The following is a 6,726-nucleotide window of genomic DNA, read 5'->3' as shown; positions in this document are numbered from 1 at the left end:
ATTCACCCATGGAACAGTGTGACAGAGGATTCTGGCTTGACATCCAGAATCTGGATGACAACCAGCCAGGTTTAAAATAGCCCAATACAAAGGCTTAAAACAACAGGATTTTTTAAAGTTCTGATTTTGAGCTCTCTCCTAATTGTCACATTGGAAACATATCCACCTATGTGTGACAGTTCTATAAATTTGCAGTTAGAGATGTAACTTTAGTCTTCAGGCCTCCATGGCCAACACCAGTTTTCTGGCTTGGAACACCTTCCCATCTATCCCACCCTCCCAGACAACTGTACCCACACAACCTTCCAGGACATTTATGCTTTTCATATGGTTGCCATATACTTTTTCACATTCCTTTTCTTTTTTTCTTTTTTTCTTTTTTTTTCCCTTTTCCTTTGGCCCTGTGCTTTGCAGTAGACATCTGGAGCCAAAGACTTTGATCATCTCCTTCCTCATTCAGTATCCAAAACCCAGCTGAGCAGCAGTTTTTGACAATTAGCTTCTCTGCACAGATAATTTGCATATATCTCAGCTTCTTTCAAGATACTGTACTCCACAGCAAAAAGGTAAAGGGATGATTCAACTGGGCCTGGGTGAACTATGAAATCTATGAACTATGAAAGGTAGTGTCCAGAGAAGGGCAACAAAACTCGTGAGGGGTCTGGAGTACAAGTCTTATGAGGAGCAGCTGAGGGAGCTGGGATTGTTTAGTCTGAAGAAGAGGAGGCTCAGAGGAGACCTCATTGTACTCTACAGCTTCCTGAAGGGAGGTTGTGATGAGGAGGGGGTCGGCCTCTTCTCTCAGATACCTAATGATAGGACCTGTGAAAATTGCCACAAGTTGCTCCAGGAGAGATTTACATTAGATATTGGGAAAAACTTTTTCTCTCAAAGAGTGGTCAGGCACTGGAACAGCCTGCCCAGGGAAGTAGTGGAGTCACCATCCCTGGCGGTGTTCAAGAAGTGCCTGAATGAGGTGCTACGAGATATGATTTAGTAGCTTAGTGGGTAGTATTAGTGGTAAGAGGACAGTTGGACTAGATGTAGGTCCTCTCCAACCTTGTGTTTCTATGATTCTATGATTCTAACTATATAGGAAAACAAGAGGGAAACAAGTAGATCTGTCTTTCTTAAATTAAAAGCAGGAAAAAGCAGTGTGGTGCCATGTTATCAACTCTGTCTTCCAGATCTGCTGCCTCTTATCTCTTATACAAATGGTATCAGCTGATCTCTTCCCATGACCACCACCAGACTCCCAAAACGAGGAAAGAAGTCAAAAGAGATCTGTGAGAGCCTTCTCTGAAGGCTATGACCAGCTCTTTCACAGAGGTAGGAGACTAGAGGACTTTTCCACATCAGCACTCTGCTGGTGTCTGTAGTTTTCAGTTTCAAATCAGACCAACATCATTTAAATCAAAACAGTTGACTACAGGGAACACCAAGTGCACAAGGTCTCCAGCTACAAAAACAAGTCTATCAAAGATAAGAGCCCCTGTTCCAGTATTTCATCTGAGTAGCACAGTTTTCATATATTCATATATTTTCATATATATTCACATATATTTTCATATATATTTCATATATATTCATATATTTAATATATTTCATAGTATTTCATATGGTGGCACAATAGGCACTATGACAGGTTATAAACTTGTTTGAACTTAAGCTCTCACCCTCATAATACCTAAGCACAGTCATGAGGAAATATTGAACAAGTCAGACCAAAGTGTGCTGGCTATTCAAGCAGTTAGGTAACTTCATAAAGAGTTCCTAGTGCCTGTGTAGGTGGAAAAGCCTTAGGACCCACCTTTCCTACAGGATCCAAGAAACACAGTGGTCACTTTGCTCCCTAACTGTTTTTAGCAGCCTGATTTTACCTCATTACCCCTGAGAGGCACATGTGTGTAATTTTCAGAATATGTGCACAGATTTCTCTCTTTCTAAAGAAAAAAAAAATAATAATCATCATTAAAAAACTATATTTTTAATTTTTATTTTATTAATTAATGATCAAGAAAGTAAATGGGTCAAACAGAGGCAATACATTCCACTTGGAGAAAAATATATGCAATTGTTTCACTAAGCATGGGAAACTAATCTTACTCTAATGAGCCACAGTTACTAGATTTTTTTTTATTATTATTTTATGTTTGGCTTGTGTTCGCAATTAAAAATATCTAAGACACCTTTAAAAGTTGGCTTTGCCACTCACCAATGTTGAAGAAAAGAAAGGGTCAGTAATGGCATAACATGGCTGCGAGAAACACAATTTAAGAAATAAAACAGTGGTTCCTGCCAGTACAAAGCAAGTACCTCTCTTTTTCTCCCACCTTTCCCTCTGTACACCTTGGTTTCAGGGTCTCACTAGCCTGTTGACCTGCATAATATAAGACTGGAGAACTGTGCCGAAACAGTTGGCACAGTTAAGAATAATGATGCACTCTTTAAGAACCAAAACATTCTCTTTTAAGAGAATTTAAATGTTCTCTTTAAGAGAATTTAAGAGGAGAATGACTGAATTCTACATTTGCATTTAAATAATATTAAAGCCTTCATTAAAACCATTTAGACATGAACAAAGATATAATTTATTGCAATATACTCCTATAAGACCTAATCAAAATAATGCTGAATCAAATCTCTCATCTTGGACCTGAAGTTGCTTATAACAGCCACTGGAGGGAAACTAATGTACAAAGAGCAGAAGTTCATTACTATATGGTAAGCAGCTCAGTTTGTCATTTTGATTAACCTTATGAAATCAAATAGAACTAATGACACCATTTCAGTTAAAACAGAGTAAAACTGATGTATAAAAGCCATCTTTAAGGGTATTAACGTGCATTTTTTTGCAATTATATACTGAATGCATTTACTATCTGTTGTGATTTAAATGATCCTCTGAAACCATTTGTATTAAGGATCTTTGTCAACCTCTTAATCTTCTCTAAATACAAAGACTTTTTTATGTTCTTAAGAATAATGTTCTATTCACATTTGCATATCTGCAGTCTCTGCTACTAGAGGATGAAACAATATTGACTAATGGCTAAATATGATTGTTTAAATGAATGTTAGCTATAAGGAGGTATTAATTCTGGAAAAACTGAGGTATGAATGGACTCACGGTACTTCTTTGTTGTGGAAGTAATTAATAAGCATACAGATTTAATAAAAAATTTCAAATAAATAAATAAATAAATAAATAAATCTACAAGCCCTTCCAGTTCTCCATTCTGTCATCTGGGTACGTCTTTAAAATAAGTATATGGAAGACAAAAGGCTTCATTCTAGCTTCCTGTGAAGTAACTTCTAACAACTGTCACTTAAAGGATTTCACTTCAGGGAGAACTTCCATAAGGCTGAAAACTTCCCCCTCACGTGAAACTGTGGAAATTTAATGCTAATGTCATTTGAAACTAAGCAATGCAGTAGACTGTATGTTGTCCAGAGGAACAACCAGGCATGCGCAAAGGATTAACAAGAAAATATGACTAGTTACAGACTATTTTTAGTAGTATATTTGACTTTAAACATATTTGTATTCTTGAAAGCTGCCTGGTATTTCTATACAAAAAGATGAATGAAGGATGAAAAGGAATGAAAAGCAGAAGATTAGGAAAGCAGATGATCCTCTCTGTTTACATTCTGTGAGGAAAGCTTCTATCAGTCTACATTTTGGGATTTGCACAAAGCTGTTTGAAGGGGACAGTCTCTCCCCAGTAATGAGAAATGCAGAAAAGGCCATGCTTCTTGAGGTATTCAGACTTCTCCACTATGCCAAAGTGTGGGAAGGTTACTGAGAATTCAGGTTCCTAATTTATTTCCTTGATAATGAAGAAATGAAAAAGAGTGAGACAAGACCAAAAAGGAATGGGAAAACTTCTTCCATTTTAATGCAAAGGCCAATTAAATTAAACTAGTACTTGGAATCCAGAAAATGCAAGGCTAAGAAATTATTATAACAGTTATAAAAATTGCTCTGGGGTTTCCAGCATTTACCGGATTTCTCAGTAAAAAGAAATAATTAATTTTGCTAGCCATTAAAATCCACGAACATTTATCTCTTGTTAAATCCATTTCAATATTTTTATCCTGAGACAAACAAAATTTCTACATCTTTTTACAAATCCTGCTCTTCATTTAATATTCCTTCCTGCTCTTTCTCTTTGAATTCTACAGTAAGCATTGATTAATTATTTCCTGTTTTCATTGCTTTCCCTAGTGTTATTTCAGTCCTGTTAAGGGACTAGTCTTTTGAGGAATTTAATGACTTTTTAAATAAAAGAAATAATTATTCTTTTAATTATTTTTTTATTATTATTATTGAATATCCTGATTTTAACAATTCTGCCAGTTTAGACAAAAATCTGCATTGTAGAAAATGCATTATTTCACAAACCAAGTTTTATTGTCTATTCCTGGTTATATTTTCTCCCCTCTTTTTCTGTTAGCCTTCCAAATGCCTGCTTGAACTATGATCCCAAGAAGCCCCTTTCAAATAAGACTTTTCTCTGATTCTATTGTTCAATACACTGTTTAAGTTGAAACTCAGTTAAAATGGAAGGACTATTGTTTTTAGTATTAAAATAATAGTTAAGTTTGTATGATGATGTCCATTGATTCATCAGCATATTTCAATTTTATTTTTGCTTGCTTTTAGTTTTTGCATTAAAACATTAATCTAAAAACATCTTATAAAATATAAGATTTTTTCCAAATGTTCTGATGCTTCCAGAAGTTCCTATAACTGAGACGTCTTTTATGGCTCTGCTGGCTGCTCACATCAAGAGCAGAGTCCCCAAAACAAACAGCTTTTTCTGGAGAAGCTGTCTGTGCGAAGCTGAAGACTGCATCATTATGAATATTTATACGGGAATGAATTGAGGTTGCACAGATAAAGGACGGTTTCCTGACTTAAAAGAAATGTGGTACGTGATAAATACATACATTATTCACACAGAAAACAGGATCAGAGTCTTTTATTAGAAGTGCTCATAAAGCCACGTCCTCTCCCTCTGCCTGGATCAGGTCTGGAACAAGGAGGACTGGTCCTTGTCATAGAACAAATCTGCTATGGCTTTCTGCTCTGTGTTTGAGACAGTGTCAGTTACCATTTTTAAAATGTTACAGCTTCATCAGATTTGGTCAGATTTTCTCAGAGCAAAAACCATATCCGTAACACACACACAAAAAATATTACAAGTCCCTGATTCAACTAAAGGTGCAAGAGACCTCTTAAAGAAATCTTTACAAAGATATTTAAAAGAGATCACTGTGACCCTCATAAGTTTGTTATTCTAATTCCTTTAGAGGCAGCAACAAGCTGAAGGTTATAGAGAAATCAACAGTTATGCCTCTGACAATAGGACATTGATAACTGCTGAGCATATGAAAACTCCAATTTCCTTTGCCTTGCTTCTACCCTTCTCTGTTTTATACAGTACCACAGAAAACTACTTATCCCACAATTTACATTTTAAATCTCTTTCTGTTTTCTTACTTTGTTTGCTCAGAACCTAGTTTTCAAGCTAGCTGACCTACTTTATCTTATTTTGGTACTTGCAGTAAATTCCCTTAAGCTTGTCTATGACAACATCATTTAAAATGTCTTCTGTACCTTGGTAATCAGTTCTCTTAAAGCAAAAAGTGCTATCATGACTGCTGCAAGAATGATAAACTATTAGTCTCTCTGAAAGTGACCAAGATGTTTTTACATTGCAACAGTAATTTTTTTTCATTAAACTCTTTTTGAAGGTATTTGACCAAGGTATTTCAGAAGTGAAAGCAAACAAACAAAAACATTCAGGTCCAAACAGACTTCAGCAGGTGGAATTTATCCCCAATCCGATTTTGTAGAGTTTTAAGTAAAGAAAATGGGATATATTAATGGGACATACAAGGTGATTTTAATACATGTGGTACTAGTAGCCCCATTTTTAATAAACCTAAATCCTTTATTTTTTTTATCATCAGCAACAAACTAAAACCCTGCTTTAGAAGCTGACAAATTGTTTACAGTGTTTATATGAAAAATGCTTTCCTAAAGAAGAGGTAAATTGTTTTACCACTATTGTGTTCAGAAGGTGCAAAAAAAAAAAATACCATGGTGCTGAGTGAGAGGGAATTTGGTAAAATTAGATTTGGATAACCATTGCTTCACAACTATTACATTTGCAACTGTTTTTTTCTAACACAATCCTTTCTTTGGTCAAGTACTACGATCCTTAATTGGAGAATTTTCAAGCAACCAGTAAAAGCAGCATATAAAGTTTGTCATAAAAGTTGGTGTTATTCTGTAAAAACCAATTTGTTACATTTGTTGTGTCTGTGTGTGTTATAGAAACTGGAAGGGCTTACTGCAGTCCAAAATAACTTACCTCTCTCTTTTTGTTTTACTGGTGAAACAAAGCAGAAGCTTCAAAGAGTGAGCTTAAAATAATTTATGGTATTCATGCAGCTGAGGCTTCCACGGGTCTAGTGAGCACTAGGTGACTGCATTAATTTAGCAATTAAAATGGACTACCCAAATTACTCATACTTTAAATACTAATATCATGGTAAATGGTGAAGCTAATTTTTCCTCCTGGTGATCATAGATCTTGAGATAATGCTGGGAAGGAGAGACTATGGGATGGAGATGCTATAAATCCCCTGGTTACTTGTGAATAGTTTGGAGAAGCAAAGCCTACACATTCATCCACAGTACAAAAATGACTGCAT

Source organism: Aythya ferina (genome assembly GCF_964211825.1).
Source record: "Aythya ferina genome assembly, chromosome: 2".
Taxonomy (NCBI): domain Eukaryota; kingdom Metazoa; phylum Chordata; class Aves; order Anseriformes; family Anatidae; genus Aythya; species Aythya ferina.
This window is presented reverse-complemented; position numbering follows the sequence as displayed.